Source organism: Canis lupus, chromosome 18 (genome assembly GCF_003254725.2).
Source record: "Canis lupus dingo isolate Sandy chromosome 18, ASM325472v2, whole genome shotgun sequence".
Taxonomy (NCBI): domain Eukaryota; kingdom Metazoa; phylum Chordata; class Mammalia; order Carnivora; family Canidae; genus Canis; species Canis lupus.
This window is the reverse complement of record NC_064260.1, coordinates 14,059,154-14,082,547: the sequence shown is the minus strand read 5'-3', so window position 1 is coordinate 14,082,547 and position 23,394 is coordinate 14,059,154. Positions and strand designations below refer to the sequence as shown.

Sequence of the window (23,394 nt, the reverse complement as noted above, 5' to 3'; positions counted from 1 at the left end):
TCCAGTTCCATCCACATCGAAGCAAATGGTGGGTATTTGTCATTTCTAATGGCTGAGTAGTATTCCATTGTATACATAAACCACATCTTCTTTATCCATTCATCTTTCGATGGACACCGAGGCTCCTTCCACAGTTTGGCTATTGTGGCCATTGCTGCTAGAAACATCGGGGTGAAAAAAAAAAAGAAACATCGGGGTGCAGGTGTCCCTGCGTTTCATTGCATCTGAATCTTTGGGTAAATCCCCAACAGTGCAGTTGCTGGGTCGTAGGGCAGGTCTATTTTTAACTCTTTGAGGAACCTCCACACAGTTTTCCAGAGTGGCTGCACCAGTTCACATTCCCACCAACAGTGTAAGAAGGTTCCCTTTTCTCCGCATCCTCTCCAACATTTGTTGTTTCCTGCCTTGTTAATTTTCCCCATTCTCACTGGTGTGAGGTGGGATCTCATTGTGGTTTTGACTTGTATTTCCTTGATGGCAAGTGATGCAGAGCATTTTCTCATGTGCGTGTTGGCCATATTTTTGGTCTTTCTCCAACACAAAGGTAAGTTCCATGTCTTTCCTGCTCACCTTTTATTTTCAGTACCTGGTATAGTGCACCATAAAAGGTTATAAAATGACTGAATGGTGTATAATTGTTCATACTAGTCTGAGATTTATTGTATTTCTGTGATATCAGTTGTAACTTCTTTCATTTCTGATATTATTTGAGTCCTCTATTTTTTTGTGTATTTTTTTATTGGAGTTCGATTTACCAACATACAGCAAATCACCCAGTGCTCATCCTGTCAAGTGCCCCCCTCAGTGCCCGTCACCCAGTCATCCCATTCCCCCACCCACCTCCCCCTCCATTACCCCTTGTTCATTTCCCAGAGTTAGGAGTCTCTCATGTGTTGTCACCCTCTCTGATTTTTCCCACTCACTTTCTCTCCTTTCCCCTATAATCCCTTTCACTCTTTCTTATATTCCCCATAGGAGTGAAACCATATCATGATTCTCTTTCCCCGATTGACTTACTTCACTCAGCAGAATACCCTCTAGTTCCATCCATGTTGAAGCAAATGGTGGTTTTTCATAATTTCTGTTGGCTGAGTGATATTCCATTGTATATATATATACCACATCTTCTCTATCCATTCATCTGTCGATGGACACTGAGGCACCAAGAAACACTTTCTATAGCTTGCATTAGGAGAAAAACAGATTGTTGTTTTGTCGCATCTATGGCCTCCTTGTGTGGGGTTTGATAGCAACTTCCAGGTAAAATCTGTGAGTTGCTGAGTTAATGTGGAAGCAGATAACTCCACAAGGGTGCCCTATACCGCATGGCTTTGTGACAAGTATGCAGGTCCTATCGGACCTGCTCTGTTTTGTAAATCTCTAGGTAAGATATGTTTAGTCAATCTCCTACCCAGGAGCCATTCTGAGCCATTCCTCGCTGTACATCTTTGATTTTTTAAGTGTAGCTAGTGATCATCTCCTTCACTGGGGGTTCAGGCAGTTCCTTAGCCCAAGTAAGTGAATTGTGATTAAGTCAATGAATCCAATTACATCCTATTTTTCAGTATCTGATTTAGGAATAGGCACGTGACACAGTTCTGGCCCATGAAGGCTAGAAATCTGCTGTGGAACTTTGGGGAAAGTTCTCCTATCTTTATAACAGGCATCCAAGTGAGGGGTATTTTCCATGCCATTTGGTTACTTTGTGAAGGTGTGATGCTTAGAGACATCATCTTTTCCACCATGAGGGGTGCCAGTACAAAGGAAAAGTCAATGAACTGGCCCAGAGTGGTGAGAGGAAAGAACCATGTCCTTCATTGTATTATGAGCTGCTGAGTTAACCTAGTTTGGAATTACCTTAACTCTGGACTTCTTATGTGAAAGAATATATTTTTATTTATTTAAGCCGCTTTTAGTTGAGTTTTTTCTGTTGCAATTCAGAGCATTATGATACAGAAATTAAGAAGAACTAACAAATGGCTATTTGTGTATACTAAAGGGGAAAGCATCCTTGGCACTGGGTAGGTAAAGATATTGCATGCTTTTGGATAGGCAAGGCTATACGAACATGTACCGGGTTGTGAGTTGTCTTTGGGGTGATCCATGTTAGAGCAGCAAAGGAAGCACTTTAGGAGCACCTGAATTAATCTCAGTTTTGAAGAGCTCAAAATAAGGGAGTCAAGAGCAAAAAGCCACTGTTATGGTGTGTTCCTGTAAGGCTTCATTAGTTCACAAGGAAAATGCCAAGTATCCAAAAGGTCTGAAAGTCTGGAATAAAGGTGTCATAGCATCTGTGAAGAAGATACATGTATGTGTGTGTGTAGGCAATCATGAAAAAATGTAGGGAAAGGAGAATTTTAATTACTGTAGCACCTGGTGATATAACCCAGAGTGAGTACACATTTACTGTATAGTTCATGTATGGGATAATAAAAGAAATTCTTTGCAAAACAGCTCTGGATGGCAGAGAAAGCTGTCCAGCTCCAGCTCGATGTCCATAATGGGTTATCCCAAGCTACGGGCCTCTTGGAAATACACCAACAACCTGGTTTGTGTCAGGACATCAATTCCGTTGAGAACAACCAGAATGATGAAAACACTCTTGATACTTGAAACTGCTCATATTTTAATTCACTTGTTACAGGATAAATATGTGGCCTCTGTGCTCTGAAACAAATTCTGATGTATTTCTTGGAATGAAGGAAACAAATTTTCTAATTTCACAGATACTAGCAAATCCTCAATAACCAGCAAAGAAAGACTAAAATAGAAGACCGGCCACTTTCTCATAGCCTCCAAAGGGAATTTGGGCAAAATGAAGGCTTTAAAAAAATTATTTTTCTTAGAAGTCCCTGAAAAAGGGAAAAGTAGCCCCTGACATTCTGGAGCTGGCCTGCACTCACAACTGAGCCCTGCCGTTCTCTTGTTAAACACAAATAATTTCACAGAACATCAACACGGGACAAGGCCACTGTGTAATCATGGCAGATCGAGACAGAAACAAGTCTACTTTGTAATCACATGTGAACATAGACACAACTTGAGCACTGTTTAAGTCACAATACACCAAGCATTCCACTTTCCTGGATAATGGGAGTGACCACCCCTTTCCCAATTACAACTTCAGCCTTGCTCTATTCTACTCTCCCTCTAGACTAAAGGCTTGTAAGGATATTGTAGGTTTCCTAGGGCTTCCAGAGCAGATTATGACAAGCCTGGTGTCTCAGAACAACAGACACTTATTTTCTCACAGTTCTGGAGACTGAAAGTTATGAAATCAAGGTGAAAGGAGGATTGGTTTCTTCTGGAGGGTCTGAGAGAGAATCTGCTCCAGGTCTCAGGAGGTCTGAGAGAGAACCTCCTCACTTCTGGTGGCTGCTGGTAATTCTTGGTGTTCTTTAGCTTATAGATATGTCAATTCAACGTGTGCCTCCTTCTTCACATTGCCTTCTCCCCTGTATCTCCACTCTTTGTTTCGGTGTCTTCTTTTCTTATAAGGATTCTTGTCATTGCATTTAGAGCCCATCCAGTTAATCTGGGATGACCCTGTTTCTGAAGCTTTTGTTTAATTATATTTGCTAGGACCCTTTTTCCAAATAAGGTCACATTCACAGGTACTGGGGATTGAGAATTGGGCATATATTTTGGGGGACCATAATTCAATCCACTACAAATCCCTAACTGTAGAATTACCCCAGCTTTCTGACAGCACCCAATTCAGAGCAAAGCCTCACTTCCTTAAACCTTCTCCAAAATATCTAACACAAAAATCAAATATTAGAATAAGTCTTTTTAAAATTTAAATTCAATTAGCCAACATATAATACATAATTAGTTTCAGATGTATTGTTCGGTAACTCATCAGTTGTGTATAACATCCAGTGCTCACCACATCACATGCCCTCTTTAATGCCCATCACCCAGTTACTCCATCCCCCCACCTCCCTTCCAGAAAACCTCAGTTTGTTTCCCAGAGTTAACAATGTGGTCTATATATACAATGGAATATTGCTCAATCATCAGAAAGGATGAATACTTACCATTTATATCCACATGGATGGAACTAGAGGGTATTATGCTTAGTGAAATAAGTCAATCAGACAAAGACAATTATCATGTTTTCACTTATAAGTGGAATATAAGAAACAATGCAGAGGATCATGGGAAGGGAGGGAAAACTGAATGGGAAGAAACCCATCTTCTCTATCCATTTATCTGTTGAAGGATATCATGGCTCCTTCCACAGTTTGGCTATTGAGGACATTGCTGCTAATGGACACTGGAGTGCAGGTGCCCCTTCATCTCACTACATCTGTATCTTTGGAGTAAATACCCAGTAGTGCAATTGCTGGGTCATATGGTAGCCCTATTTTTAACCTTTTGAGGAACCTCCAAACTGTTTTTCAGAGTGACTGTACCAGCTTGCATTCCCACCAACAGTGCAAGAGGGTTCCCCTTTCTCCACAGCTTTGATAACATTCTAACACTCTCTTACTGAGGCAGCCTACAATTCACTGTGATGTGTTCCACTTTGCTGCAATGAGTAATGAACCCAACTTTTTCAACTGTAGGGATATTCCTGTGGGGGTCTCTGGCTGGAGGGCATTGGTACTCCCAATACTTAACATGTCTCGAGTATCCTAGTGTGTTAGGCACCATGTCAACGCTTAGGTGCAAGAAAGCATTGGATCTTTGTAGCAACACTATGAGTAGGTATGACCAATCCTCATTTTATAGCTGAGAAAATTGAAGCTTAGAAACCTTAATACCTTATTAGTCAGGGTCCTCCAGAGAAACAGAACCAAAAGGAGTTAGAGAGGAAGGAAGTGAGGGAAACAAGATTATTTATTATAAAGAATTTGCTATGTGATCATAGAGGTTGAGAAGTCCCAAGACCTGTAGCTGGCAAGCTAGAGACCCCAGGACAGCCAACAGCTTTGTTTCAGTCTGAGTCTTAAGGCCTGAGAACGAAGAGAGCCAGTGGAGTGATTATAGTCCTAAGACAGGCAGGCTCGAGGCCCAGTAAGAGCCAATGTTTCAAATGGGTCCAAAAGCAGCAAAAAAAAAGCTGATATTCCAGTTCTAAGGTAGTCAGGTATGAAGAAGCCTCTCTTCTTCAGAGGAGAGTCAGCCATTTGTTCTGTTGTTCTGTTCAGCCCTTCACCTGATTAGAAGGGGCCCACCCACGCTAGAGAGGACTATCTGCTTTACTCATTTTGGTTTTATTGTTAATATTTTCCAAAAACACTTCCACAGAAACACTCTGAATAATATTTTACCAAATATCTGGGCACTCTGTGGTCCAGTCAAGTTGACATACAAAAATCAATCCTCGTAGCAACTGGTGGAGTCAGAATTCAGAGTCCACAGTCTGCCATAATGCTCATCAACGATCTCCCTTTTTACAGGTGGGCTTCATCCAGATACAATCTTCAGTAGATTCTAGGCTAACTCTCTCTGATCTTGGACTCTGCACCGCACAACTTGGAGCTGCATTATGTACTGTTTTATCGTGTGTGAGTTTCTCTCCCTTCTCTCAATAGGTTAATCCCATTGGGAACAAGGACTGTGTTTTAGGCTTTAATAACAGCTAGCATTATTAAATACTTCAAGAACTTTACATGTATCTACCCATTTAATATTCACAACATCACAAGGCAGCTACCTTTATTCTCCCCATTTTACAGATGAGAAGACTAGACCCTGGATACTGATCCACCTACATAGGGCTACAGGATAACCCAGGCAATTTGGTCCCAGACCCTGTGTTCTTAAATCCTCTCTACCATGCTTCCTGTGTCTCCCCCAGTTGGCCCCCACTCTCAGGATCCATCTCAGTGGGTGGCACACACATAGGCATCTAGGGACTCTCTTTAGGAGTTGGTTTCAGGGAACAAGAGCTCTTTGAGGGTGCTGAATGGCTTTGAAGTTGGCTGACCATGTGTGTGGGGTGGAATCCACTCTGCAGGGTACACCTGGCTTGAAGTTGGGCCAGTGTTGCTCTCTGGGGTTCCCCTGCTCCTCTGCTGGCCTCAGCTCAAGAACATACTTCCTGGGGGGACACCTGGGTGACTCAGCAGTTGAGCGTCTGCCTTTGGCCCAGAGAGTGGTCCTGGAGTCCCAGGATCAAGTTCCACATCAGGCTCCCTGCATGGAGCCTGCTTCTCCCTCTGCCCATGTCTCTGCCTCTCTCTCTGTCTCTGTGTCTCTCATGAATAGATAAATACAATCTTAAAAAAAAGAACATGCTTCCTGGGAAGCCATGGTTAGCATGCCCTGAAACACGTCCTCTAGAGAGGCTCTCAGGATAGTCTCACCTGCCTGCATCCTGGTGCCAAAACTAGGTCTTGAAAAATTCAATGTCACCCTGCCAGGCATCAGCTGGCTCCTGCTGTAGGAAATTCTGTCCAACCAGGAGCAGTATGAACAGGCTTTTTGCAGAGGAGGATGTACAGGTGCATCCTGAGGCTGGCGCAGTGCCTGGGTGCTGGTCACCAGGGGTGGATATACTTAATCCTCTCTCAGGTTGCTGGAACAAATGCTAGCCCAGCACTCCAGGGGGTCAGAGCAGAGGATCCATCCCCCAACTCCCCACAAAAGCACAGCACATCCACATTACCTAAACAAGCAGGTGACACTTTCCAACTCCCCTAAAGCTGAATAATTCCTTAAGTATTCCAGGAAGACTTAAATTACCTGAATAGAGTAAAAATCAGAATGAGTGTGTAGTTTTCAAAGGAAAGTACCTCTTCCTGGTGCCTCTAAAGTACCTGCATGTCCTGCCCTAGCTCTTTCATCAATGAGTCATTATCTTCTCTTTCAAAGGCTAGACCATGAACTCTTTAAGAGAAGAACCATATTTTATGGATCTTTGTGTTCCCAGCACCAAATACAGGGCCTGCAACATAAGGGTCACTTAGGAACATCTTTCTGAATGGTAAGATTTGTAGGATTTCCCCCCGATTACAAGAAGGCAGGAGGTTGTGGTTAGGTCTCAGCTCAGGATAAAAAAGCTATGTAACCTTAGCAACCTAAGTTTACTTTTGGATCTCAGTTTATTTATCTGAATGAACGATAAGATTAAATCTGAGAAACTCTTAAGGTCCCTTCTAGTTTAATCCTAAGACTCTGCATGTGAAATGCTTGGCATAGAGAGGGTGTTATAGGAATGTGGTTCCTGCTGTACATGAATTTGTAGCTCAAGAGTGATAACATTGGCACAGACACACTGACCTGCCCCTCCTCCTCCTGCTCTGAAGCTAGCATTTACAGGAAATGATAGGAAAAAGGGTGGATTTGATTTGGGGGTGACAGCTTTCCAGAGCCCTTGAGGAGATGGGACTGCAGTGGGGACCCTGCTTCATGGTCATGGCACCTGCTGCCAGAATGCCCACATTAGAGACCTTCCCTAAAGCTCCCCATGCCTCTCACATTGGTACTCTCTGTAACCCTGCTGTCAGAATCTGATGCAGGCTCTCCACCTTAGGCCATATGCTTGGGAAAAACATCCTTCTTGCAGAGACTCCTGAGGGAAAGGAAGGACATAGCTCTTTGATCTTGATCCCTAACAAAGAATTTGTCTTGGAGATCTTTGAAATCTTGGGGGAAAAAAAAGACCTGTACCTTCAAAGCTTTCCTTATTTGATATATTTTAAAACAGAAGTATAAACAGAACTCTGAGGCAAAAAATTCCTTTGTTCTGGGAGACATTACAGTGGATATTTGGTTATGAAAAGGGAAAGCAAGTATTCTAGAATGTTGAAACTTAGACCCGGCCCTTTCAAGGGGCTCTTGTGTCATAACATAAGTTGTTTTCATCATGAGTAGAATTGCACTCTGCAAATTGTTTTCTATAAGGAATTGTTTCATTTTTAAAGACTTAGTCTTCAGAGTCTCTGAAAGCTGTTCCCTGCTCTTGGAAAATACATGGTCGTTCTTGTGGGAATGAAGGCTGCAATCTTGGGTGCGGATGCAGGTGGGGGCATTGGAAACTTACCCTCACTCAGGCAGATGGAGGGATCACCAACAGCACCAGACTGGGCAGCTCAAGGCCCATCTGGCTCATGTGTTTGAAGCCTAACACTTTGCAATATTCTAGACTAATTAATCCCGATGTTGGAAAAAGACTAATGTTTAATTTATTGCCTTCCAGTTCATTGTCCAGTTAGGGACCCTGAGGCAAGACCAACCCTTCTTGAGTGGTAAGGACATTTCGACTGTTAATCATGCTGAGACATGACAGAAGGGGACAGAACATGAGAGAGTCTTGGTAACACTGAAGCAGGGACTACCGGGTAAGGGCCCCAGGGAAAGAAGAACCATCTCTCTGATGGAAGGAAATGCACAGACTCTAGAGCTGGTAAAGCAGGCCATGATGGGTGGTGGCCAGCAGAGCTTGTCCGGGGAGAGGTTTGACCTGTGAACTTTATGAGTCCTCAATTCTAGTACCAGTTTGAACTCTCTCGGAGCTGTCATTCTTGTCTATTATCGCCAAATGCATATTAATGCCTTGTTACTCACTAAAGCTTGGGATTAGCTGTTGGGAATTGAAGGCCTGACTGATCACAACACTAGCTCACCTGACGGGTCTAGGAGGACTGGCAGCAAAGTGAGTGGGGTCCATGGAGGAACAGAAGCTAGAGACAGGGTGGGACTGAATGTTGGAGGCACAACTATGGTTTCAGATTAATGAGGCAGCTGCTGTGAGATACCCCCTCCTCAAATATACTGGAAGAAAAGGGTCTTCAAAGAGGGAGACCGGGACCTACTATTTATGCTGGTGGCACTTAGCACTTAGCAAAGTGCTGAGCACTTTGCAAAAAATTGAGTTCTACTTAGTAAGGTTCTCCTTTGCCTAGAATAACAAAGGGCAAAGGCTTTGCCCTTTATTCTGAGGCAGTGATCAGCACACAGACGGCAAGATGGGACAGCAATAATGATAAGAATGAGTGTGTGGAGAGAAGGTTTTGTTTTGGAAGCAGCAAATTGTTACAGAGAGACCATCAGAGACTGGTGCTTTGTCCTAATTTTGCCACAAATGAGGTGCAGTCACTTTTCTTTCTCTAGACCCCAATTTCCCCACAGCGAGTGATTTGTTTACTTAGGATGCTTCTGGTGTCTCCTGCTGTGTTCCCTCTCTAAGCAAATTAGCCACCATCATGCAGCAGTTGGAGATCCCTCCTTTGTAGTTTTTTTCCTTTTTAGAGACTTTCAGGGACTCTATCTGGAGCAGCTCTGATTACAGGACCTACTGGTCACAGTAGGAAGTACCTCCATGGAGCTGTGCTCCTCGGTCTGGTTACTCAAATTCAGATATGACGGTTTAGGGAAAAAGTTGTTGTAAGGGCTTCATCAGAATGATATACCTCAACAGTGCTAGCAGTGGTAAGGGTGGACTTTGTCACTTCAGATGCCTGTTTCAATTCTGGAAGAAAGTCATTAGTGTCCTAGAACCTGAGTTAAATACTACAGACATATGAGTAATTACAGAATTCCTCCTCTGTGAACTCTAGGCTCTCTTCTGCTTGTATCCTCAGTGACAGCATTATCCTGGCACACGTGGGAACTTAACATATGTGTATTGGATAAATGAGTTAATAAAATCTACAACAGTTATGAGAATCATGTTTCCCAAGCCAACCATTAGGTCATATTGTCTGCAAAGATTTTTATGCTGCTTCCAGATGTGGGAAGGAGTTCGAGCGATGTCATTAGATGCTGAAACTGGAATTTGGAGACCATTTTGGAAATTTCTGGGGACTGGCAAATCATTAGCTCCTAAAAAACCAGGCATATAATTACCATATAGTATTTCAATGTTCTCCTTGCCTGTAAGCAGCTTATTATCATCCTCAAAGCAGGATTCTAGGTAAAAGCCTGAAACAAGTGAGGGTTATCCTCATTCAGCCTTTTCAGTTCTCCTTCTGAATTCTTCCCAAGAGGCTGGTGACCTTACTCCCTTCCAGGCCATCTAGGACTCCTCTGCTGGCCACTTTACTTTCCTAACATTGACATCCTTCCTTGTTTTCCCTCAACTGATCTGAAGAGCATTCACCATGTTCTTATTCTGCTTATGGTTCTCTTTAAATTTCTATGGTCTTTGGATGAGGAGGATAGAGAAGCCCTTGTGCCTCATCAAACCAATGTGGAGCCCTATCGATATCCTCTGGAGACCTTAGGACGGCTACATGCTTCGATCCACCCAGGAATTGAAACATGTGCATAAATAACCTAGCATAAATCCCAAGCTTACTTTGTCACTTCATTATTCTTTATTTTGTGGGATGTATGCCCAGAGAATCTGTTAAATTTTTTTTTCCCCAGAGAAGCCCAGAGAATCTGTTGAAGACAAATATTTGCTTCCTGAATCTAGTAATAAGGGGAGCTTGGGAGAATATTCCAGGTGTGAGTGTAGAGTGGCAAACGTTTGGGCACTGGTGAATAGAACCTGCAGGTTTTGGGGTTTTTTTTGTTCCCACTCTGATCAAAACATCATGTGTCCCACCTTTCCATTACATACCTTGATGGATCAGTTGACATTGGATTGCTACAGTAAGGTTTTTGGGTAAATGTAAGCAGGTCTGGTGGGGCGACAGCTAGAAAGGCAGAGTCATGGTTAAAACTATGACTTGGGAAATGATTGCCTGGCTTCAAATCCTGGCCCAGCCATGCAGAAGCCAAGTGTCCTTAGGCAGGTTTCTTAACCTCCTTAAACTTGCTTTTCTCATTTGTAAATACCTATCTCACACAGCTATAGTTACCGTAAGAAAAAAACACTTAAAATAGTATAGCAGGTATGATATATAAGTACCTGCTATTATCATCCTAGGTAATCCTTGGTCCTGTGTTTTTCCAGAATATTTACATGATTCCAAAACATAAGATCCCCCCACCCCACCCCTGGGCTTCCAGTCAATGCCTAAGGCTTGTGAGGAGAAAAGGAAGTCAATTGCTATTTATTGGGCATCAGAGAAGTAGGCCTTGTTCTCAAAATCATGTGCCTCACCAAGAAGTTCAGTCAGATAAGCATCTACCAGCATCCAAAATGTTGCTGTTGTGGGGCTTGGGAGACTGGTGCACAGTGGGCTTTGGTGTTGCCCCCAACTTGATCTGCTCCATTCCCACTGAGAGTCCTGTATCTGAGTAGTTACAATCGTGCTTGGAGTCAGGGCCTTTTCCAGATTCAAGGCTACACTTCTCTTGCCCTATGAGGAGAATGAACAGCCTATAGACCTTTACACGGTGAAGGCCCTGATCTTAAACAGGTGAGCCCAATGCATGCAGTTTGATGGATGCTTCTCCTAATTATGAAAGTTGAGGGATCCCTGGGTGGCGCAGCGGTTTGGCGCCTGCCTTCGGCCCAGGGCGCGATCCTGGAGACCCGGGATCGAATCCCACGTCGGGCTCCCGGTGCATGGAGCCTGCTTCTCCCTCTGCCTGTGTCTCTGCCTCTCTCTCTCTCTCTCTGTGACTATCATAAAAAAAAAAAAAAAAGAAAGTTGAGCTGAACAAAGTCACTAAGAACTCCAAATTGTTTTGATATCGTGTCCTCCAAAAGCCCCTGAAATTCTTAGAGAGAGAACAACACTTCTCTTGTAAACTGGGCATCAGAGATGAGTCATCAAACATCAAAAATTTGAGCTGAAATCCTCTCAAGTCTTACACATTTAAAGACCGAAAAGCAATTTCCTTCAAATAATGATTAGCTCACCCACTTATGGGTCGTATTTCAATATCTTCTTTTATGAGGCTTATTCCGTTATCTCAGGGAGGAAAAAAGCAATAGGAACTACTGAAAGTAAAAGGCAAAATTTCCTATTAAATCCATCCTTAATGTAGAAGGTGATGTTTTATCAAAAGAATTGTTTAATAATAAGAGTTACTAAGAATGTCTTTGGTTAAGCAAACAAAGCTATACACATCAAAATGCTTGACATCAGGTTAAAAGGGAATAGTAAGTGCTAGAAAAATCAGGTAGCAAGGCCTGGGCATGTCTACAAAGGAGCAGCTCAGGGCACCCTTGTCCACTGGATCACAGCTCTCCACACAGGCAGCCCAACCACCACTGTGGCCAAGAGGGCGGAGGGAAGGACCTTGAGTTCTGCAAGAGCCTGAGGCAGGGTGAACTAGAAGAGCTTACACTGACTTAGAAATTCTGATTTTCCAAAGAACACTCAGGAAAGACAAAGGCAAATCTCATTCCTCTGATCGGCTCATTCTGCAACCTTCTACCTCCCACATCTCAGATTACACAAACAGGAACTGAATCATATGACTTTAAAAAATGTGGCATTTGGAAGTGGACAGGCAACCTTCAGCAGATCCAATGTAGTTTTCAGCTATTTTATCCTTCTACCAATGCTAGGGAGTGATGCTGTGAGCAAGACCATGTCATTTACTAGTTGGCATGGGCTTGCCTTGCCTTACCCTCGATCTTCACTGATGGAGAAAAATCAGTTCCTTTAACAAACTTCCATTGTTCACCCATTATCTGTTAGGCATGGGGCAAGGCGTGACTAAGTCAGATCTGATCTCTGCCTCATAGTAGTCTCATGGTGAAGGAAGAGAAGCAGCAAAACACATTGTAATGAGTCCCATGATAAATTCATGATGATTGAGACACATAATAGTGTGGGCTGTGAGGATGGGCAGGTAAAGAAGGATGAGGAGCAGGAAGTGGGAGGTGAACTCCAGGCACAGAAAGTAGCACCTGCTCAGGCATTGGAAACAAGAAAGTGGCCCTTTGGAGGAGACAGGTGACCAGGTGAATGTCACACAGTTGGATAGTTGCAGAGCTGTCTTGTCAAGGCCTGAGGCTCTGATTGTATTTAGACTTAACACTTGTAAAAAAAAAGCAGATTTATTTGATTCAGGTTTACTGTAAACTATGATGGTAGGGAGATACAATTAGGAAGTGCTATATAAGCATCTGAAGTTGCAGGAATTTTTTTTTATAATTCGTATAAATTAAATGAATGGAGGAAAGAACTGCCCAACTCTTTAATAAATTATAAAAATTGAAAATTAGTGATAAACCTCTGTGATTTCATTGAAAATTCCTTTGTTTCTGAATTAACAGGTACACCGTATGATATTTCACTGTCTCCTTCACTTGACTTTTTTACTTTTCACAATGATCTAAAATACATTTCTCAACATCTTTAAGTCCAGATGGGTGTACGTTTTAGGTAGATTAAAATACGCTCTATAATAAGACTTTGTAAGAATTTCCTTCTATTTATACTGAATGTCAAGTATTCAACAAGTGTTTTTTGAGTGTGCATTGTGTAGCAGGCAGTGTTCTAGGTACTGGGGACACAGAAATGTCCAAAACATATGCAGTAGCTGCTCTCAAGGAGCCTGCATTCTAGTTGGGGAACACGTTAGACACCAACCATTGATAACATGTCAGGAGGGACTGACGTTATGAAGCAAAATAAAGGAGGGTGGGAGAATATAGGGAGAAAGCGAGGTATTATTTGTAGGAAGGTCAGGAAACCATCTGAAAATGGTTCAGATTCGAGTGGGTGGTAGTAGAATACTGTGAGAGGTAGGGAGATTCTTGATAGATTTCAAATGTAAAACCAGTAGATTTATGGAGGATGGGAAAAGGGCTGTAACAGAGAAGACTCTTAGATCAGGCAGGTAGGAGAGGATTGGAGGATTTTGCTAATGATAGACTTAGACCAAGAGTCAAAGGTCTGGTGGGTTGGAGTGGGCTGTGACCTTGGGTCATATATGCTGACAGACAGGATGATAGTGACAGCCCAGATTCTTGGGCTTTTGAGGTGATGCAGGTAGCCAGGGATGTAGGACATGCCAGCGCTGCTCCTGGTGAGCTCCAGAGCAGGTTGTGATGATGAGGTAGTGAAGTGATGGAAGAGGATAAGGTGACACTCCCAGGAGTACACGGAGCTTGGTGAGACCTCACCTCATGCCACCAAGGTTGTGTCAACTTTGGCAGAGGGGTGGTGGCTGGAGCAAGTCAAGCTCTGTCATTGCTTTCTGGTACCAGGGCTACTGCCCCCACGATACATAGGGCCCCAGGCAAACATGTTTTGTTGGGCCCCTAATCTATATAAACAGCTTGATTAAAAAATGTTTGACAAAATTCATGGGTCCATGGGAGATATAGGATTATATTATAGATATAAGTATAGGATTCATTCATGAAAATTTAGAATAATCAGCGAGGAAGTGGTAATTATTTTTAAATTTTCCAATGAGAGCTTATGATGATTTGTTATAATATCTCTATGACAGTAGGACCATAGGAGCTATCTCTTCCTATTTAGGTCCAGAAACCATAGTATTCATCTCCTTCCTTGTGAAATGTGCTCTACTTGATGAATTTCATATCTCCCACCACAAGGAAATAGTGGTAATGCATTAATTACTCATAGTGCCATTGTCCTTCAGATCCTCAAAACAATGTGAATCTTCTTGGCCCTGCAGTTCTTTAATATCATCTGTTTAACACTGGATATGTCATAACTCACGGCGTGGCATCATTTTTCATGCCACTCATGAAAGCTGGCTTCCAATGACTCTCACTGTGTTTCATTGATGGTGACCACAAATGTAAGCCTTAACTGGAGCATTAAGAAAAATGAATGATATTTTGCTCTTTTGTCATGCTCTTTTGTCTTTTTTTTGGATTTTGATAATACAAACATAGGAAAACACATCTTGTATAAATTCTCTTGAACTCTGTAGGTCAAGATTACTGCATTCTTAGAATATGATCTCTTTTAATATTGACTGTATTCTGACCTTCATATGGTCATCAGTGAGGGGGACAGGAAAGTGGCTCATGGGCAGAGCCACTATAGTAGTTCCATTAGCCAGTGTGTGGAATCTCTGATCCTTTCCTCTGAGGGTTTAGGTAGATCTGAGAGATCTTGAGGTCATGATATCAATCAGAAGCAAAGGAAGACTTCAATTAAAAATGCCTGTTGAAAAAAAAAATGCCTGTTGGCATTTACTGAGCAGTGGTTTCAAAAGCTCTTGGGAGATAGTTGTGGCCAGCTACAGAGTGTGCAGCCAGATGTGAAGGGTAGAGCCTGTGAGACTGTGGGGTGATCCTGGGTACTAGTGACAGAGGCAGTACAGGTAAAGGATCCTGGTTGCCACCCCTGCTGCCTTCAGATACTGTAGAATGGATGCAGCATCATGGCCTGAACATAAATAGGAAGATTTGACTGGTGGGCTCACATGGAGAGTTAGTAGCCCAGAGTTCTGAGCTTGGCGTCTATCTAACATGAATGAAAATCATTCCAAATCAGTGTGTCAGTACCAGTCAGGTGGTCCAACCTCAAAAGAAATCCTCTCTAGCCAACAGGATTGATCAGCTCACCTGGTTCCTTCCTTGGGGACAGACCCAGGTAATGGGACCCCAGATAGCCCTACAGGCCCAAGTCCTGGAGCTACTCCAGGCATCTCATCAACCCCAAACAGGAAGCACTTTAGAGGGTTGGAGAGCAACTGAAGCAAAACGAAAACCAGGCCTATTCTACATGGTTCTCAAGTGGGGCTCAGCGACTCCACCTGGTTGGCAGCCGTAGGTGGGAGACTTGTACTCCCAAGTATGTGCTCCCATCCCTCCTCCTTCCTCCTCTATACTGCCCAGGTCTAGTGGTGATATTGTCCGGCACCACAGAATAGACCCTAGCAAAATCAAGTGTAATTTTGCTTTAGACCTTTGCCTCAAACTTCTTAGCAAATCGACCTTTGATTTGTCCCTGAGTTATAAATGATCTTTATCTTTCTACAGTTTTATCAGCACATAAAAGGTATTTACAACATTTACCTGGCTAACAAAGTGCTTTTCAAATCCAAGTGATTTACTCCTCAGTTTCCTTTTCATTAAAGCCAATTCCCTTTTAAAGAGAGACTTGTATTACTGAGACTATATTTCTTTCTGAAAATGAGGCCTTACTTACACTATTCTCATCCACAGGCTAGAATGCAGACCTCCTGGTACTAAGGCCAAGGTCACCCAGGACACACAAACACATTTGTGTGTTCTTGTAAGTACTGGAGGCCATGGGCAACACAGTGGGAGTGAACCGAAGCCCCACTTCACCTCTGCCACACGAAACATCAGAAGGCTTTCCCTCGCCATCCTCTCTGCTGGTGAGCCCTTTTGCTGGGAGCCCTGCCTGAGTTTAAAAGTTTTGGTTTAGGGGATCCCTGGGTGGCGCAGCGGTTTGGCGCCTGCCTTTGGCCCAGGGCGTGATCCTGGAGACCCGGGATCGAATCCCACGTCGGGCTCCCGGTGCATGGAGCTTGCTTCTCCCTCTGCCTGTGTCTCTGCCTCTCTCTCTCTCTCTCTCTGTGTGACTATCATAAATAAATAAAAATTTATAAAAAAAAAGTTTTGGTTTATTTCACAGTCATATTTTTTCTCTTCTTCTACCTTTACGTTTACTCCAATTGTTCCTACTACTTGGGCAGAGTCCAAATCTATACTTTTAGGGAAATTCACAAAATTTTGTGAAAAATTTTCTAAATTTAAGGGTTGCCCCATAAAGTAATGAGGAAGCAATTTCTTAATGTTTTATCTTTCATTTAAGATATGAGCAGCAGCTATTCTTCAAAGAGATTTAGGCAGTCCTTGACCTTGACACAACTTTTACAAGGTCTCCCCATTATCGCATGTTGGATCTCCAGAACTCTGCTGAACATTTATACTGCAGGTGACAAATAGATATTAAGCCATTTTATGGTGGTTCTGTATGCCTCTTCACATTCTATTTTTGGCAATCATTATTTTTGGGTACCCATCCAATTATCTGAATATCAATAATATTTTGCTTTTATTTTCTTGTAAATAGGAACAGGAGGTGGTAAAATGAGAATTCCAGTACCAGTGATAACGCAGTTAGGTATGCTGACAGCAGGTAATCTTGACCTTCAGTAGATATTACATGGACCTCAAAAGGTTGACTGCGAGTTTAGTTGTAAAGAAAAATAACCAACTAAAGACTACAATGGTGAATCAATGGAGAAATTGGATTATCTGCATAAGTGTGATTGAGAATGAGTAGTGACCCACATGCAGGGAGAAGTGCATGAGGTTGCTGCTGACCTCTTCTCAGAGAGGATGGTGACAGGCATTCCACTTTCTCTTGAAAACCATTTCAAGAAAACTTATCTGATACCACTAAATAGAATCCCCACCAGCTAGTCCTTATTCAAGCTTTACTTTTTTATTTTAAAAAAATTTATTTATTTACTTATTCATGAAAGAGAGAGAAAAAGAGAGAGGCAGAGACACAAGCAGAGGGAGAAGCAGGCCCCATGCAGGATGCCCGACATGCAACTCGATCCCAGGACTCCAGGATCACGCCCTGGGCCCAAGGCAGGTGCTAAACTGCTGAGCCACCCAGGGATCCCCCTTACTCAAGCTTTAAATAAGTTTTTTCTCTCAGCTGTGATAACTGGCAGCTGAGGTAAGAAATAATTTCAAAATCCATAATTTATTACCTATATATGTTTGTTTTTAATGTATTAAATGTGTTAAATAATCTGTACACATTGCATATTCATGCAAAAAATGATGTCTTTAATCACAAGCATAGATTTTATAATGTGAGCTCTCTAGAAGTAGAACCCTCTTTATGCCTACTGTTTGACTTTCAGATCCTTGACTTTCAAATATGCTTTCAGGAGTTCATTATATACCAATGTAAAGGACTTTAATTATATATGATTTATTGGGGAATGATCTATCTCTCTTGTTAAGAATGCTGTGGTGTTCTTTTGAAAAAGGATGTTCTCTCTTACAATGCAAATGTTGAATCTGTTTTCTGTATGTTTCCATAAATAAATGAAGCAGAAGTGTCCTTCAGTATCCAGGTCAGTCACTTGCTCACTGGCTTTCAGGATAGGGACTCTACCTGGAGACATTTAAAAGGCAACAAACAAATAACACTCTAAACAAAGCCACTGACAGTAATGGGTCTGACCATGTGCTAAGAACACTGTCACCATGATTCAAATAGAAATGACCATTATATGTTGAAGAAACTAAGAATCAGAGGATGCAGTTTAATCTTCATAGGAAACATGGAGGTAGACCCTACACCCACCCCCAAAGCTTGCCTTTCCCTGGAATCTCAGGTTTAAACAAAATCAAAACTTTAAAAAAATACTCATTGACCTTCAAAGTAGATAAAGTATAGATTCTGTTGCCAATAGAGCTGTTTTTATTTTTCTCAAATATGTTACAGTGATCTTTCACAGCCCAAAGCTTCTGGTGACCTATTTTTTAAACAGTTCTAAAAACATAAATTTCTAAATACATGTTGCCTTAAGTAGTTTATAATTTGAAGTTATAATCCCTTGTCTGTGATTAAATGTTTAGACGTATCAAAGTAAAGGTTTTTGGTAACAAGATATATCTTATTTGTATTTTGGAGAACCTTAAAGAATAAATTGTAAAATCTAAATATTTAATAATTGTACCCATAAATTTTAAAATCTAAACGTTTAATAACTGATTTTCTAGGTTAGCCTGTGTTTAAAAGATAGATTCTCAGTGGAAGCTGAAGGTATTCCCCTAGGAGACAATGTAATTGAAAGATTTATCTAAGATGTTGATAGATTAGGCTTAGATAAAGGGTCAGAAATTTGAGAAAGTGCAATTGAGTCCATAATATATGAAAATAATTTGGAAATATATATGCACAGGAAAGAAAAGTCTGGAAGGATAAATAAGAAATTGTTAACAGTGATTATACAGATTTTATGGGATTAGGTGTTTTATTTCATTCTGTTGTTAAAATTTTTATAATAAAAAGGTATTTTTAAATAAAAATAATAATTTTTAAACACGGAAAAGAAAAATTTTGGAGTAGGGAGTTATTGCTGTTACTGAGGCCTGCTATTCCTCTGGCTCTCAGTGGTCTCTCAAATGAAATAGGTGTGGGAGAGGCTTAAGGAGCAAAGGATTTCAAATTTTGCATTATTCCATCAACAATGTAATAATCCCACTTTGCATTTCATCTGGGAAGTTTTAATGCTCTCTTTATACCTAATAATAGAGCTTAAAGTCACCAAATAGCTTAAGTTCTAAACCTTGAATAACAACTTTCTAAACTTGAAGGTTTTAAAATTAAAAAAAAAAAAAAGACTGAGCCAACACTAAGGAGATGGTGCTTCTGTTCAGGCATAATTTGATATTTGTAGATATTTATTACAGATAAAATACATACTGAAGCCAAAGATCTGATCTTGATTAATCTGATCTTAATCAATTAATTGATTAATTCATTGTAAGGACCTAATAATTTTTTTATAGCACTTGTTTGGTCATTAGGAACATGTGAGTTAATGTCAACATTGTTTCTTACTCTCTGTAAATGCAGACTAAGAAGTTTTTAACTTAGGTATTTTAGTTTGTTTTTCTCTAAAGCAAAGTGGCTTTTCCAGTGAAGGCCATGGAAAAGAGCTCCACAGTCAGAGCAAACTCCCCTTGTGTCTGGGGGTACTGGGATTATTTTAAATTGTTATGCTAGCCTACACTAGGCCTTTAAGAATACAGTTAAATTTTTAGCTGATTGCTTCTTGTTTTGTTTTTTTTTTAAGATTTTATTTATTCATTCATGATAGACGTGGGGGGTGGGGAGAGAGAGAGAGAGAGAGAGAGAGAGAGAGAGAGAGAGAGAGGCAGAGACACAGGCAGAGGGGGAAGGAGGCTCCACGCCAGGAGCCCAACGCAGTACTGGATCCCCGGACTCCAGGATCACGCCTGGGGCCAAAGGCAGGCGCTAAACCGCTGAGCCACCCAGGGATCCCCTTCTTACTTGTTTTTATTCGGATCACCTCATCCTACCTTGCTCTGCCAAAGGTAAGGCTGTTCATTGTGTCAAGCTGTCACTCTCCAGAATGTAGTTCACCTGGTTGTCTTATGATCTCAGTTTTTGATGGATTCAAGAAAATTTGTGATTTTGTCAACTGCCCAGCTCTGTCTCATCAGTGTGGGAGCAAAGTTCTCTGGAAGCTTTCTCTATCCTAAATGGAAGCAAAACCAAAATCATCTCCGTCTCTTATAATTGAGGCCTAGAAAAAGAATGGCTTTTCCATTCTACAAAACTTTGGATTTTTAAACAATATTTACTTTCATTTTTGTCTGCCATTTCTTCCTTGAGCTCCTCTCTTTCTTGTAATACCTAGCCAAAGACAGCCACATACACTATTTACATTTTGTTTTCTAACATGCTCCCGAACTGCTGGCACACTCTGATTATGCTCTGCCTCCCCAAATGATTGCAGGTGGAAGCTGTAGAAAATGTCTTGCTAATGTATCATTTGGATCAGCAGCATTTCAACCTGTAATATCTGTGTCTTCACTGCTTTCCTTTAAAGAAATGCAAGAAAACACCTCAGGTGTTTGTTATGTAGCATCCAAAAGGGACCAACTTCTAGTCAGGATGAGTTATGCTATGCTGTGCAGATCTCTGGCTTAACATAAAGGATTTGTCTCTATTACAGGTTTTATGCACACTGGGGATCCCTTCTTTATATGATAGCATTTAGGACGCATCGCCTCAAAAGTCGCTATGCCAATAGAAAGATGAAGAAAGCACATTGGCTTTAAATCACCTTGATCTAAAAGTGACCCCTGTACTTCTTCTCATGTTCATTGGTCAGAGTTACTCATTGGAGCCAACCTAAACGCAACAATGTTAAGAAACAGGGGAGGCAGGAACCCTGGGTGGCTCACTGGTTTAGCACTGTCTTCGGCCCAGGGCATGATCTTGGAGACCCGGGATCGAGTTCCATGTCAGGCTCCCTGCATGGAGCCTGCTTCTCCCTCTGTGTCTTTGCCTCTCTCTCTCTCTCTCTCTCTCTCTCTCTGTCTCTCATGAATAAATAAATAAAATCTTAAAAAAAAAAAGAAACAGGGGAGGAAATGGATATTACCTTTGTTACCCTATACTCTGTTTTTCCAATATGTGATCAGCAAAGGAATAAGACTACCCTTTCTCTTATTACTATGTTGAATCAGAGTTAGTAAATATATGTCAGACGTAGCATCATCTCGTAATGCACTAGGCAGGGCTCAGGCCACCTTAAATTGGTCATTAACTCCTGCTCTCCCCTTCCTTATATTTTCCCATGAGGCTCAGATGAAACTAACATTGGAGGACATTTAAGCTCATACAGCTCCTCCATGCCCATACATCACTACAAATGATTTTCAGGCCTTGAAAGCACTGATAACCAGAGGTGACGTTAGACTGGCACACACCAATGTGGTACACTGTCCTTTATACCCAAGAGCCATTCGGGCTGGTTGAGTATCCATCCTGCTGGATCAGAGCCCATGCCTTATGATTATTTATTGTTCTGACTACCACTTCTTCTTCTTTTTCTTCTTTTTTTTTTTTTTCTGACTACCACTTCTGTTTACTATTCAAATATACCAAATTACTTCTAGATTGTACTAGATCCTCCCAGGGCTTAGTGTTTTTTGTTTTTAGACACCAATTCAAACCAAACAACATGAATGATAATGTAAAGATTTATGTTAAGTTTCCTTAAAAAGGCAGCCCAGAAGGCTTGCTCAGAGCGTATCACCTGAACCTTTCCATACATCCTCTCTTTGCCTCATTTAGAACTTTTCACTCATGGCGACAGACAAAATTTCCTTTTTCTCTTTGTGCACACAGTCATATTTCTATGAAATGGCTTTTTGAGTTCATATTCTTTTCCTATCTTGCCTCCTTTTCCTCTACAAACTGTACACCTGGCCCTCCCTGCTGCACAAGGCCATTTGGTAGGGTAGACTGATCCTACCGGGCTGTTTTACCAGGACTTAGAAATCTGGTGAATATATTCATTAGTCACTATTTTATTTTAGATCATACCAATTCTTACATCAATGATACTCAGATTTTTGTCACAAGAAAAAATGAGAAGACACCACTCTCAAGATGCTGACTTTTATTTTTTGTGCCATAGGCAGAAGCTGAGTAGCTGGCTCACCATATTGCATCGAGCAGGTTTTCAGAAAAAGAGTGTTTCTATCTCAGTCATTGCTGATGAAACCCTCCATAAGACTGGAATCTGCCAACTTCATCACAAATGTATGTGAACGACAGATTTTCCCTGCCTCAGACATTAACAAACTGCAGATGGTAAATAGTTCTTTGCTTTAAAAGCTAGATTTATTTCACAGTCTGCTAAAATGCAAATACCCAAAAAAGAACACAGCTCCTTGCTGCCACAGGTTTGCCAAAGTCTTTGTTCTCAAATAATCTTAAATATAACTGCCCTTTGAGAAGTTATACTCTTGGAATAAGCAAAATTTAATGCTTGAGTAATCAAACTGATTTTGTCCATGATATTATTATAATTTTTAAGAGAAAAATAGCATCAATCCTCATAGAAACTGCCCTTCTCTAATAGATAGCTTGAAATCGCAATTATTTTGCTCCCTTCTTCCAAAAAAGATATATAGATGAAAGACAGACAAACAGGCAATTATTTAACAGATAAAGGGACAAATGGATAAGTGAAAATGGAACAGAAACTAACATCACAGAGAAGCACAGTGCTCGGCTAATTGGGGGCTAATGCACCTATGTGACAATAAAGAATTAATAAGGATTCTTCTGGTCTTAATGGTGATGTAATAAAGACCCTGAACTCACCTTCTAAATGGACACACTAAATCTACACTTATTTATAGAGCAATTCCTCCTAAAGAAGAACTGAAGGCTGATTGAATAGTTTCTGCACAACACATGATAAAGAGATCACAAAGAGAACAGCAAAAGAGATGGAGACCTGGTAATGAAGGGAACCCTGACCTTCTAGTGCTGCAAGCTGTAGCGGAGAATGGTAGTACTGAGGGACTGTGAGCAGATTTGTCTGCCCTGGGGCACAGAAAAAAAAGATAGCTGTGACTAAAAAGAGCAACTTGAATATATGGGAACCAATCCTAGGACCCTGCCAAAATGGGGGGTGGTTGCTGGAACTCTCTCCAAGTCAGAGGGGCTGGTGAGTGCCATGGCTTCTATTCCCCTTGCCTTCCACTAATGTAAGCCAACTATGGCTCCTGGACAGACTGAAGTAGGGTCTTGCCTTAGTGAGCCCCAGGCCCCTAGCTCATACCAATCCAAGCTATCACACCAGGGCAGTGTGCACACCACGACCCCCTTGCTCAGTGCTTACTACAGTTCCAACCATTTTGTCAAAGTGACACAGGCACAAGGTACCCTGAAACACTCTAGGCCAATCACACCTCAGGGCCAAATGATGTGGTTGGGTATCTTGATGCAGGGCATTCTGAGACCTGAAAGGCCAGGGTGCCCTGCATGAGGAGTGCCCTGGAACTCCTAACCAGCACCTACTTTGGGTCCAGTTGTCAAGCAAATCTTGTGC

At 41.6% G+C, this 23,394-nt stretch overlaps 1 long non-coding RNA gene across 1 annotated transcript; it reads left to right on the top strand.

The window, feature by feature from the left end:
- Positions 1-5,406: 5,406 nt before the first annotated feature.
- Positions 5,407-16,334, top strand: LOC125752934 (uncharacterized). The gene is made up of 3 exons (XR_007403573.1): positions 5,407-5,516; positions 8,153-8,294; positions 15,959-16,334. It is a non-coding gene; the product is annotated as an uncharacterized LOC125752934 (long non-coding RNA).
- Positions 16,335-23,394: the final 7,060 nt, after the last annotated feature.